The sequence below is a fragment of the Dama dama genome, chromosome 6, assembly GCF_033118175.1.
Source record: "Dama dama isolate Ldn47 chromosome 6, ASM3311817v1, whole genome shotgun sequence".
In the NCBI taxonomy this organism is placed as follows: Eukaryota; Metazoa; Chordata; class Mammalia; order Artiodactyla; family Cervidae; genus Dama; species Dama dama.
In genome coordinates, this window is record NC_083686.1 from 25,895,337 (window position 1) to 25,909,453 (window position 14,117).

The window sequence follows — 14,117 nt, forward strand, 5'->3', positions numbered from 1 at the left end:
CCTGATAGACAAAGAATTGTACCACTTAAAAAAAAAACAAAAACAGGAGTAGCGTTTGTCTCTGGGATGAAATCCTTTTTCATAGAGCTTACATCTCTTGTTTTTAAACTAATCTGCTATGTTTTATTGGATACAGTAATGTGAACTTAGGGTGACAAGAGCTCCAGGAGGATACAGACTTATCTCTCTTATCAGTCATATGCCCTTTGGGCTTGTAAAACAAGAAAGAGTAAAGGATTGCTAGATAATCTTTTTCCTAATAAAGAGGTATCAGCACTAAACCCGGTGATTGCTTTCCTTTTAAATAGAACTTTTTAATGCTAAAAATCAAAATCAGACCCCCTCCAAATCAGACCTTTTGGGGGTGATAATTTTCTATGTGAGCTCACACACATCATTCAAAGTTGAATATCTCATTAACTCTGTGAAATGTATTGGTAATAAAACCCCACATTCTCATAACTGTGTTGTTGGAATTAATCTTTCAACCTCCACAAAGTATTTTGAATGTCTGTGACACCAAATGTGAATTTACTGTGATGTGAACAAATTTTAAATTTTAATTTCTCATTTTTAGAGGTCCTTTCCAAGGCCCTAGTGGAAGTCATTTGCAATGCATTCATTATACATACTGTGTAAACTTCAAGCTCTCTTAAAATTTGCATCTATTTTGTCAAAATTAGTCATTATTTATATAAAAGGGGATGTGCTATACATGGTAATTTTGGTGAGTAATTATCCCGAAGACTGTCTTTAAAATCTTGGTTTTGATGCACATGGTTTTCTTAGACTATATAATACCTACCAAGACTATCAATATAGACAGGGTAAGAAAACAAGAGAGGTAGAAATTAATTTCTAGAAGGAATTTATATAAACTATTGGGTGACGTATATCCCCCTTTACTTTTAGATGCTTCTGTGGTACCTGAGACGACATTCTTGTGCAGCAGAATTCTAGAAGCAGAGATTCATGGCTTTGAGCATTGACTTCTGAACTGCCTGTGTTTTCTGAGAAAGGCCTTGCAGCAGAAGAAAAGACATCATCCATGTGTTTCACAGGAAGATTGAAAAACTGTTATCCCCTCACCTTTCAAGTCCGTTGATGCTATTTCAAGATATATCAAATGAAAGAATAGTGATAGGGTTCTTGTTCTATGAATGTGTATTTACTATTAGTAGATTGTGTATTTAAAGTGAGTAAAAAAAAGAGAGAGAGAGAAGCATTTAAAAGGTTTTGTTATTTATGCATTGAATCTTGTGTGTTATCTGTATAAATGTGTACCTTTATTTGGAAGTGAGTTCAGTGGAGGTAGATGATCAAAACTAGGATCAATTGAAGAAAATGAAAAAAAAAAAAGGATCAAAAAGAGAAAATGTTTCCTTTACCCAAACTTAATTATAAAACACATTAAAAAATCTTGCTTGTTTCTATGCTTTAAGGAGAAAAGTAACTACTCTCTATGGATAGAAGTGTGTCTTTGGTTTCTGTGATTATTGTTAATGTTTGATCAGTGTTATTATGGGAATTTGGCCTCTCTGCTGATCTTCTAAGAACCACACTAAAGCAAATTTTGCAAAGAAACCTTTATTTCTAATAACTTAGTGTGGTTCTGGCATTGGATAGTCCTCTGTTTTGTAAGATTCTAGTGCTCATGTTCCTGTGTGTAGGAATGTGATTGAAATGAGTGGTGAAGAAGAATTTTGTTAAGTTTACCTTGGAGCTGAGTACTGTGCTTCTCATTTGAAAAAAAAAAAAGAGGTAGCCATACAGAGTTTGAGGGCTGAAGCTGTGTTATACCAGTCGACTCAGGCTGATTACTCTTTTCTGGGCCAGTGTCTATGAAACTCTCCAGTTGGAAATGCTTTAGGGAGGGAATGTCCACTGTTAGGACTTCACTCTTGTCCCACTGACAGTTTGAAGGTGACATTAGACAGAACCTAGAGATGTTCCTCTCTCCTTGGTTCCTCAAACACTTAGGCCTTCCCCAGAACTTTTTGTCAAGGTGCAAGATCATTTACCATCAGCCCATACATCTTTACCAGCAGAGTGGTCCAAACTTTTGTGTGGTAATGTTAAACCAATTGGACTGCAGGATTTTGGTTTCTGGGTTGTAAGTCATGCTCCGCATTTAGAGAATAGTTGTTAAGGGGACCAGAATTTGTGTGGACATTTTTTTTGCCTTAACCAATTTTAACAACATGTTTTTTTTTTTTTCCAGAAGGCATTGGCTAGAACTTAACTCCCAAATTTAACTAGCACTTTTCTCTGGGAGCTTAATATTGAAATTCTGACCTTAGATACTTGGGCTTCAAAAGAGTAGGACATTCCAGAGGAGGCAAAATAAGAGGCTCCAATGTGGAGTCTATCGGTGGTTCAACTAAAATTTGGTCTTGATTCTGAAATTCTATCTTTAACCTCTGACCAGGTATTTGACTAGATTTTTATGGCTAACATGCTGAACAAAATTCGTGTGTAAGTACTAATCGGCTTCACATTAAAATATTATTTTATTTTTACTTTGAAAAATACTGCCAAGAGACTCTACAGCATGGAAAACAGATGATACTTAAAAAGCCAAGTGTTTCTCTAGTTTATTTCTATGTAGTTTTAATTTTTAGATCAGTGTGAAAATATCATCTCAGTGTCTAAGGATCTAAGATCTATAACCTTCTCATTTCTATATTTGCTTTTGGGCATTTTTTTGTTTATTAAAACATATTGTGAACTTCAGAGTTAAGGAGCTAATAATGATTTACTGTAAGTCCAGGTTAAGACTTGAGGATCTTATCTGTTTAGAACTTGCAGAACTACTTAAAAAAGAAGATTTTACAAATTGGGGCCATAGATACTGAACCAAAATAATCCCTCTTTTCAGTTTGAGGTTACTTTAACTTTTTCTCACCTACAAGGATATGATTAAGCCACTTACTAATAGAAAATATATGTATGTACTGGTGGGGGAAATGGGCTTGCTGTGTGTGTGTATGTTTTAAAATTAATAAATATTATATCTTACTGAGCTCCATATATGGTTTTTGCTTGATTTTTATTTGAGACCATGAATAATGCATGCAGCACTGCATATTTTTAACAAATAAGTTTGAAATAATTGTTAATTTTTTTTTCAAAATTTAGGAAACAGGGGTAGCAAGTTAATTTTCTTGTACAGCCAGTGATACAAGCAGCCTGATCCTGTGTTGTCCTTTACTTGTCTTATAAAGATGACCTGGTAAAAATTGTGACAAACTCAATCTTAAAACCTGGTTCTCTTGATTGAGAATACCTTACTTGGTAAGAGAGAATACCTTGCTTGGTTAGGATAGCTAACATCCTATAGAAATGGGGCCACAGAAGATGCGTTTTCTCTTGTGACTCTCTCATCGTCGGTTCCTTTGCTTTAGTTTTGCTCCAAGGCTGGATCTATAGTAAATTATGTGTTACACTAGATAGGAAAATGTGCTTGACTTGTTTTCTAAGCTCTGCTTCCTATAACCGAACCATTGACAGGAATGAGAGACCTCAGCATCACTGTTTTTGAGGTTTTAAGGCTGGTCCTAGAAAATTGGACTAAATGGATTTTTCCCCATTGTTTTGTGTTGTGTTTTAGCATTAGAAATGGGCCCTTAACACTCCTCCATGTGAATGAAAAAGGTTGTTTTCATATCACTTTTTAAAAGGTCTAATTTTCTCTCTTTGTAGCTTCAGACGTGAAGTAACTTGAAAGTGTAATTACCATGTTGTTGTTCAGTCACTAACTGGTCTCTGACTCTTTAGCTACCCCATGGACTGTAGCCTTCCAGACTCCTCTGTCCTTGGGATTTCCCAGACAAGAGTACTGGAGTCGGTTGCCATTTTCTTCTCCAGGGGATCTTCTTGACCCAGGGATAGAACCCAAGTCTCCTGCATTAGATTAGCAAGCGAATTCTTTACCACTGAGCCACCAGGAAAGCTCATAATTATGATAAAGCTTATCTGTTTCTTAACATGTCTTTCTGAGAAGTGCCTTACCACCAATCACTTGTCATCACTTGTAAGTAACTTGTGATTTAGAGCTTTGTGTTTGTAGATATTTTTGGGTATTATTCTTGTGGATATTTGTGATGTTATTATATACTGAGAAACTGAAAACAAAACAAAAACTCACCCACAAAATGTTGTTTTCCTTTGCTTTCAGTGAAATTTTACTTCCCTCCATTGCATAGCCTTATTTAATCCCTTCTTGTTCTACTTTGGCGTGAAGGGTCATCTCCTGTAGAAATGAGGATGGCTTTAGCCAAATTTTGGAAACCGTGTTATTGGTTAACATGAATTAAATGAGGAGTCAGGACAGTGAAACCAAAATATTTCAATTCAGCATGTTTTCTCCCTACACGAGGGTAGGATCTCCAGTCAGTCAAGAGAACAGGCTTTTATGTCAGTTTATCTCCATTTAGCGATCTCCATGCCTCTAGAGGCTTCCCCAGTTGCTCAGTGGTAAAGAATCCACCTGTCAGTGCAAGAGACAGGAGACACGGGTTTGATCCCTAGGTCAGAAGATCCCCTAGAAGAGGGAACGGCAACCCACTCCAGTGTTCTTTTTTTTTTTTTCATTAATTTTTATTAGTTGGAGGCTAATTACTTTACAATATTGTAGTGGCTTTTGTCATACATTGACATGAATCAGCCATGGATTTACATGTGTTCCCCATCCCGATCCCCCCTCCCACCTCCCTCTCCACCCAATCCCTCTGGGTCTTCCCAGTGCACCAGGCCCGAGGACTTGTCTCATGCATCCAGCCTGGGCTGGTGATCTGTTTCACCCTAGATAATATACATGTTTCAACGCTGTTCTCTCGAAACATCCCACCCTTGCCTTCTCCCAAAGAGTCCAAAGTTCTGTTCTGTATATCTGTGTCTCTTTTTCTGTTTTGCATATAGGGTTATCGTTACCATCTTTCTAAATTCCATATATATGCGTTAGTATACTGTATTGGTCTTTATCTTTCTGGCTTACTTCACTCTGTATAATGGGCTCCAGTTTCATCCATCTCATTAGAACTGATTCAAATGAATTCTTTTTAATGGCTGAGTAATATTCCATGGTGTATATGTACCACAGCTTCCTTATCCATTCGTCTGCTGATGGGCATCTAGGTTGCTTCCATGTCCTGGCTATTATAAACAGTGCTGTGATGAACCTTGGGGTGCACGTGTCTCTTTCAGATCTGGTTTCCTCAGTGTGTATGCCCAGGAGTGGGATTGCTGGGTCATATGGCAGTTCTAATTCCAGTTTTTTAAGGAATCTTCACACTGTTTTCCATAGCGGCTGTACTAGTTTGCATTCCCACCAACAGTGTAAGAGGGTTCCCTTTTCTCCACACCCTCTCCAGCATTTATTGCTTGTAGACTTTTGGATAGCAGCCATCCTGACTGGCGTGTAATGGTACCTCATTGTGGTTTTGATTTGCATTTCTCTGATAATGCCACTCCAGTATTCTTGTCTGGAGAATTCCACAGACGGAGGAGCTTGGAGGGTTACAGTCCTTAGTGTTGCAAAAGAGTTGGACATGACTGAGGCGACTGAACACACATACACATGCCTCTAAGTGTGGAAGGCGACTTCCATTAACTGCTGCTTGAATTGAAACCAATCCTTCTGTCCCACAACAACGTCTCCATTGGTTACTTCTCTCCTGAACCTGAACCTGTTTGGTGTTGTTTCAGGGGCTCTGACGAGCTCTGGTATTATAGTCCTTTATGTTTCAGCACAAAAAAGAATTCAGTGAGAGAAAAGTGGTGAATTGAACTGGGAGGATCCCACATGCCTCAGAGCAGCTAAGCCCATGCATCACAACTACTGAGCCTGTGCTCTGGAGCCCGTGTGCCCCAGAGCTTTGCTCCACAAGAAGACAAGCCACGGCAATGAGAAGCCCATGCTTCACAGTGAAGAGCAGCCCCTACTCACTGCAACTAGAGAAAGCCCTCACTCTATAACGAAGACCCTGCACAGACAAAAATAAATGAGTAAATCTTAAAAAATTTACCATGGGGACCAAACTGGGTGAAAGTTCAGTTCAGTTCAGTGGCTCAGTCATGTCCCACTCTTCGTGACCCCAAGGACCACAGCACGCCAGGCCTCCCTGTCCATCACTAGCTCCCAGAGTTTACTCAAACTCATGTCCACCGAGTTGGTGATGCCATCCAGCCATCTCATCCTCTGTCGTCCCCTTCTCCTCCTGCCTTCAATCTTTCCCAGCATCAGGGTCTTTTCAAATGAGTCAGCTCTTCGCATCAGGTGGCCAAAGTATTGGAGTAACTATGCTTTAGTTAAGGAAGGATATTAAAGGTCTTAAAAAAACCTGAAGCAGATTTCAGCTCTACTATTGGAGATTTTCCTTTGTAGGTATGTTTCCCACCTCCTGAAAACAAATACAAACACCAGATTTAGATAACATAGTTTGGTAAAGAGTATATTGTAGGTCAAAAATTATTTTAAACTGGGAAATGCGGTGCAGCCTGGAGAATGTATTTTTTTAATTTATTTTTTTTTATTGAAGGATAATTGCTTTATAGAATTTTGTTGTTTTCTGTCAAATCTCAATATGAATCAGCCATTGGTATACATATGTCCCTTCCCTTTTTAACCTCCCTACCGCCTCCCTCCCCATCTCACCCCTCTACGTTGATAAAGAGCCCCTGTTTGAGTTTCCTGAGCCATATAGCAAATTTCTGTTGACTATCTATTTTACATATGGTAATGTAACTTTCCATGTTACTCTTTCCATACATCTCACCCTCTCCTCCCCTCTCCCCATGTCCATAAGTCTATTCTCTATGTCTGTTTCTCCATTGCTGCTCTGTAAATAAATTCTTCAGAACCATTTTTCTAGATTCTGTACATCTGCGTTAGAATACGATATGTATCTTTCTCTTTCTGACTCATTTCACTCTGTATAATAGGTTCTAGGTTCATCCACCTCATCAGAACTGACTCAGATGCATTCCTTTTTATGGCTGAGTAATATTCCATTCTGCATATGTACCACAACTTCTTTATCCATTCATCTGTCGATGGACATCTAGGTTGCTTCCATGTTCTAGCTATCGTAAACAGTGCTGCGAAGAACAAAGGGATACATGTGTCTTTTTCAAGCCTGGTTTCCTCAGGTTTCCTTCTATGCCTAGAAGTGGGATTGCTGGGTCATATGGTGGTTTTATTCCTAGTTTTTAAGGAATCTCCATATCATCTTCCACAGTGGTGGCATCAATTTGCATTCCCATGAACAGTGCAAGAGCATTTCCTTCTTTCCACACCCTCTCCAGCATTTGTTGTTTGTAGACTTTTTGATGATGGCCATTCTGACCAGTATGAGGTGATATCTCATTGTGGTTTTGACTTGCATTTCTCTAATGAGCGATGTTCGGCATCTTTTCATGTGTTTATTAGCCATCTGTATGTCTTCTTTGGAGAAATGTCTGTTTAGGTCTTTTCCCCACTTTTTAATTGGGTTGGTTGTTTTTCTGGTATTGAGTTGTATGAGCTGCTTGTATATTTTGGAAATTAATCCTTTGTCAGTTGTTTCATTTGCTAGTATTTTCTCCCATTCTGAGGGTTGTCTTTTCACCTTGCTTATAGTTGCTTATAGTGCAAAATCTTTTAAGTTTAATCAGGTCCCACTTATTTACTTTTGTTTTTATTTCTGTTACTCTAGGAAGTGGCTCATAGAGGACCTTGCTTTGATTTATGTCATTGAGTGTTCTGCCTATGTTTAATTATACTTGTCATCCCAGGTAAGGTGGTCAGATCTCAGATCCCCTTTCTTCTGTTGAGTCTTGGGAGGAAATAAGTTAATGAGAGAGAGGCATTTTTTTTAGGGTAGAGGAATGAAGAAGTCAGTTCTGCTTGGATGGCTGGAAGTTATTTAAGGAGAGTATTGAAAGTTCTGAGCTTGGGAGTTTTTGTAGTTGACATTATATCCACTTCGCTATGGTGATACCTACTCCTTTGGCTCCGCCCAGGGCTGCTCAGTGCTGCCAAGCATGATCCAGGAGGTGGCAGTAAAACCCCGTTCATTGTAAGTGATTTTCGTCCTAAGGGGAAAAGTGCTAAGACCTGTGATGAATTTCACCTGAGGGGTGTTATTTGCCATTTTGTCCACGCAGTAAGTGGTCTTCTTTCCCCGATTTTAAGGGCCCAGTGTTAAGGATTGCTTAATCTATTTGATTTAGCAAACAGAGATGAAGGCAGCAGGGAATGAGACAGTTAGATAGCATCACTAACTAAATGGACATGAACCTGAGCAAACTCCAAGAGATAGTGGAGGACAGGGAAGCCTGGTGTGCTTCAGTCCATGGGGTCTCAAAGAGCCAGACAAGACTTAGCAACTGAGCAACAAGGAGCTCTAGGAAGCATAGAGGGAGCCGAAGAGACCCAAGGTATGTGGACTTTGTCTCTGATTGGGTCAGGTTCTCCCCTAATGTCAGCAAGTGGCTGATGACTCAGAGGTCAGCGAGGCAGAAGCAGTGGCTGGAGGAGAGCTATGCTGGTGGGAGCATTCCTGTGGGGAGGAGGAGCTGTGGATTTCACTGAGAATCCTGAGTAAATGAAAAGAATTTGGAAAATTATGAAAGTAAATTTGCCTCACAACGATGAAAGGTGAGCAGAAGGGTAAAGGCAGAGTGGCAGGAAGGTGGATCAGCCCACCTCAAAGAATGCTAATCCAAAAAGGGTGCTGAACGTCTTTGGAATGAATTGGATAGAGTTTGCAAGTGTGATTTACAAGTAGCCAAATGTAAGCTGATGCTCACAGTGAATGGAAATTGGAGAATTAGTCTGCACTGGCACTGGTAAGGATGTGGAGAAAAGGGAGCCCTTGTAAACTGCTGTTGGAAATGTAAATTGGTGCAGCTACTACAGACCACAGTATGGAGGTTTCTCAAAAATCTAAAAATAGAACTATCGTACGCTGGCAATTCTGCTCTTGGGTATGTATTTGGGGAAAAAAAGCAAACCAAAAACAGAGGAAAAAAATACATGCACCTTAATGTTTACAGCAGCATTATTTACAGTTGCCAAAATATGAAAGCAACCTAAGTGTCCATCAACAGATGAAGGATAAAGATGATGTGGTACACATATACATGCTAAGTCGCTTCCCTCATGTCTGACTCTTTGCAACCCTATGGACTGTAGCCCACCAGGCTCCTCTGTCATGGGATTCTCCAGGCAAGAAGACTGGAGTGGATTGCTGTGCCCTCCTCCATGGAATCTTCCCGACCCAGGAGTTGAACCTGCATCTCTTAAGTCTACCTGCATTGGCAGGTGAGTTCTTTACCACTAGCACCACCTGGGAAGCCCCCAGTACGTATATATTCAGCCCCCCCCCCCCAAAAGAATGAAATTTTACCATTTGTAGCAACATTGTTGAACTTGGAGGGCATTATGTGAAGTGAAATAAGTCAAACAGAGAAAGACAAATACTGTATTATATCACTTACATGTGGAATTTAAAAAAAGACAACAAACCAGTGACTATAACAAAAAGATTCACAGATCTAGAGAATAATCTAGTGGTTACCAGTGGGGAGAGGGAAGGGAGGAAAGGAGGTATAAGCTATTAGGTATATAATAAGCTACAAGGATGCATTGTACAACATGGGGAATAGAGCCAATTTAAAAAAAAGTATGTATTTATATTTTGGCTGCTCTGGGTCTTTGTTACTGCATGCCCGCTTTCTCTAGTTGTGGTGAGAGGGGCTTTGCTTGTTGCAGAGCATGGGCTCTAGGGTGCTCAGGCTCAGTAGTTGTGGCTCATGGGCTTAGTTGCTCTGCAGCATGTGGAATCTTCCTGGAGCAGGGATCAAACTCGTGTGCCCTTCATCAGCAGGCAGATTCTTTTTTTTTTTTTTTTTAAATTTATGGCTGCATAGGGTCTCAGTTGTGGCTCGCAGGATCTTCATTACATCATGCAGGATCTTTGCTCCATGGCATGTGGGATCTGAGTTCCCTGACCAGAGATTGACCCCATGTCCCCTGAATTGCAGGGTGGATTCTTAACCACTGAACCACCAGGGAAGTCCTAGCCAATGTAACTATGGAGTATAACCTTTAAAATTGTGAATCACCATATTATACATCTATAACTTATAGAATATTGTACATCAACTATACTTCAATTTTTAAAAAAGTACCTGAGCATTGTAACCCTTGTGTTCTTTAGAGTCAGAGCAGCCCTCTCTACATTATGCAGCTCTCCTGAAAGTTTGTAATAACTGCTATCAAAATTGGATATCTCCTGTTACGGGCTGAACTCATCCCCTTCAAATTCCTACTTTGAAGCCTTGTCCACCGTACTTCAGAATGTGATATCTTTGGAGATAGTACCTTAAAAAAGGTGATGGAAGTTAAAATGAGGCCATTATGGTGGGTCCAAATCCAATTTGATTGATGTCCTTACTAAGAGAATATGTGGATACACAAGAGAGACAGCAGAGGCACACAGGCGCAAGGAAAAGGCCATGTGAGGAGGCAGTGAGCGTGTGACCATCTGCAAACCAAGGAGAGAGTAGTTTGAGCAAACCCATCCTGCTGATGCCTTGATCCTGGACCATCAGCCTCTAGAACTCAGAGAAAATAAGTCTCTATTATTTAAGCCACCCAGCCTTCGTAAAGGCAGTCCAAGCAAGCTAGCACACCTCTTCAAATGATTTTTGAAGTGCCATAAGGTAATGTTTACAAAAGAAGTTGGCTCTTTCTTAGTTTTTCATTTTTAATCAGGAACTTAGAAAACCCCAGTGTTTGAATGTGCCTCAGACCAATCACTCAGGGGCAGACCCATGCAGACCCAAACTTCCTTCCTGGTTTGAATGTCCCTTGCTGACACTTGCTGCCCACAAATCCTCAGAAGGCAGTTCAACACTGCATAGGTGGATAGCATCCCACCACACCCCCCAGCCAGGATGAAACCAGCGCCTTGTATGAGAATGCTGCTGTCTTCTGACTTCCCACAAGTCATTACTTCTATTTTTCAGAGAAGGAGTAAGTTCTGTGCAGAGGTGGAGACAAGGGCCCCCTTCTTAAAACTGTGTGATACTTTGTCACATTCATCCCAAAGCAGCTCTGCTCTTTTCAGAGGCTCCTAAAGGCTGCTTTCTTTCTTTTTTGGCCTTGGCTCTGCATTATTGACCTCAGAGCACCCTTTGGATTCAGTTAAAGAACCAAACATACACAATGAGATTGGAACTGGATTCAGGCTGATGCCACCTGACACCAGGAAAATTTCCCCAATCAAAGTAGATTTATATAAAATGCCAGGGGAGAAAAGTGAGGCAACCTGGTGCCGAGTCCATGAGTAGCCAACTGGCAGAAGAGCAGTCAGTAAAGGAGTGGACAGGTCATGCCCCTTCCTCATAAGTACGATGGCAAACTGCACTGCTGTGGGTGAGTGGCAGGATGAGTTTCTCATCAACTGTTTCCTGTACAAGTGTTGTCTCTTGTCCATTCCACTTCAGCCGGTGGGCAAGTTTGCCTCCATCCAGCATCACGATGGACTTGACCTTCCTGTCATCTGCTGTTGTCTCATTGAAATTCACTCCCAGCTTGAAGCTGACCTCCCTCTTCTTGAAGGTACTTTGGGTTTTTATGGTGATTGTATCCCCATTCACTTCGATGACTGTGGTAGGCTTGGTCATATTGGCCCACACCAAGTGACTTCACGTTTTCATCGAAATTCCTGCTCTCCACTAACTTCCAGGTACCCATGAAGGTGTCCACTGTAGTGAGGCTGGGCTAGTCTGGGAAACAGAAGACAGAGAATGCATGCAAGGACTCTGGGACTCGCTTTCTTTAAAAAATTTTTCTTTAATTTTTAAATTTATTTTTGGCTCTGCTGGGTCTTTGTTGCTGCACAGACTTTCCTCTAGTTGTGGCAAGCAGGGGCTAACTCTCTAGTTGTGGTGTGAGGGCTTCTCTTGTTGGGGAGCATGGGCTCTATGCTCACGGATTTCAATAGTGGCAACATTGTGGGCTCAGTAATTGTGGCTCCTGGGCTCTGGAGCACAGGGGCTTAGTTACTCTACAGCATGTGGGATCTTCCCGGACCAGGGATCGGAGACCCACCATCTCCTGCATTGGCAGGAGGGTTCTTTACCACTGCACCACCAAGGAAGACCCTAAAGTGTCTTTTAAAGACATTGGCAGGGGCCCTTCTCTGGCATCCAGGCACAGGTTTGATCCCTGGTTGGGGAACCAAGATCCCACATGCCACGCTGACTGGCCCAAAAAAAAGACATTTTGATCATCATCTGCTGCTCATCACCCAGCTCCAGTTCAATCTGGGTGGTGGTTGTGGAAGGACATGCCATCTTATATCTTTTATTTCTCCCTTTGAGACCCCAACCTCCAACTGAATTCCCTCTCCTTACCCAATTAAAAACTGTCTTCCCCAGATACCAGTGAACACGAGTCTCAGCTCAACCAGTCTAGATGCCCCATAACTCTTATAACCAACATGTGAATTATTACAACATCGGTAGTACTGTGGGCTGTAGGAATAGAATTTTATGTTTAACTTAGCTTCAAGGCATGAATAAATTCATGGTTAATTTTTTGTGAATTTTTTTTTGGGGGGGGTTTAGAACCAAACCTTTATTAATGCTGTCAGGAGGAAGAAAATGATAAGTAATTATGTACTTGATACAACAGAATTAGTCTTTACCATACAGAGCAACAAACAACATCTTTTAAGCACTTACTTTTACAGTTTCAATTTCAAAAGAACACATCTAAACATCTTTCCCCATATGGGCATGACTACCACTCTTTAAATTCTAGTGATTGTATCGTGCCCAAGTCACTAGTTAAAAATTGGACTATCATGCCGACATATTTTTAAACATTAAAAAAAAAAAACTCAGAAGACAGAAAAATTCCAAGGGTAGAAAGTGTTGGGGATATAAAATTTTTAAAGTAAAATTTAAGGACAGGAGGGACATGGTAAAAAGCTACTGATATTACCAACTCAGGGCACAGTACAGGAACAAGAATGAATTATCATACAGGGTTTTCAGATCTTTCCCTGAATTTTTACTGATTGTATCTTGTAAAAGTCCACCCTTTTCTCTCGCACCCCAGGTTTTGCTTTTAATCCCCAAACTGATTTTGGCTAATAGATTCTACTCTATTACTGGATTATTTAAAAAGCATAAAGAAACCTTGGACTGAAGATACAACAAATTATCTAACCTTAGTAATACATGGATTCTGTTTGCTATCAAACATTATAGTCATTTTACGGTGACCACAAAAGACTGCTTCTTGTACAATGACTATGAAAAGATACAGTAAGCAGAGATTTTGCTTTCTTAATACTGACCACAAACACAATAAAACCAAAAGAAGATGTGTTTACATGGCACAACTCAACATAAAATTCCTTTATTTATTTATTTTTTTTTTAATTTTTATTATTATTATTATTTTTTTTCCAGTGGGTTTTGTCATACATTGATATGAATCAGCCATGGATTTACATGTATTCCCAATCCCGATCCCCCCTCCCACCTCCCTCTCCACCCGATTCCTCTGGGTCTTCCCAGTGCACCAGGCCGGAGCACTTGTCTCGTGCATCCCACCTGGGCTGGTGATCTGTTTCACCATAGATAGTATACATGCTGTTCTTTTGAAATATCCCACCCTCACATTCTCCCACAAAGTTCAAAAGTCTGTTCTGTATTTCTGTGTCTCTTTTTCTGTTCTGCATATAGGGTTATCGTTATCACCTTTCTAAATTCCATATACATGTGTCAGTATGCTGTAATGTTCTTTATCTTTCTGGCTTACTTCACTCTGTATAAGGGGCTCCAGCTTCATCCATCTCATTAGGACTGGTTCAAATGAATTCTTTTTAATGGCTGAGTAATATTCCATGGTGTATATGTACCACAGCTTCCTTACTTCAGACTCTACTACAAAGCCACAGTCATCAAGACAGTATGGTACTGGCACAAAGACAGAAATATAGATCAATGGAACAGAATAGAAAGCCCAGAGATAAATCCACGAACCTATAAAATTCCTTTAAAATTACTGCATTTCCACTTTGCTCAGAATTTTTTTTTCATTTATTTTTATTAGT

At 40.3% G+C, this 14,117-nt stretch overlaps 1 protein-coding gene and 1 pseudogene across 2 annotated transcripts in view; one reads left to right on the top strand and one right to left on the bottom strand.

The window, feature by feature from the left end:
* The window catches only part of CDKL2 (cyclin dependent kinase like 2), a 50,448-nt gene extending 47,435 nt beyond the window's left edge, over positions 1 to 3,013 (top strand). For both annotated transcript variants that reach the window (XM_061145778.1, XM_061145777.1), the window contains one exon: positions 913 to 3,013. The gene's annotated coding sequence lies outside the window, so the exon portion shown is untranslated. The remainder of the gene's footprint in view (positions 1 to 912) is intronic.
* An 8,363-nt stretch (positions 3,014 to 11,376) lies between these two features.
* LOC133058682 (fatty acid-binding protein, heart-like) lies at positions 11,377 to 12,765 on the bottom strand (annotated as a pseudogene).
* Between the last annotated feature and the right edge of the window lie 1,352 nt (positions 12,766 to 14,117).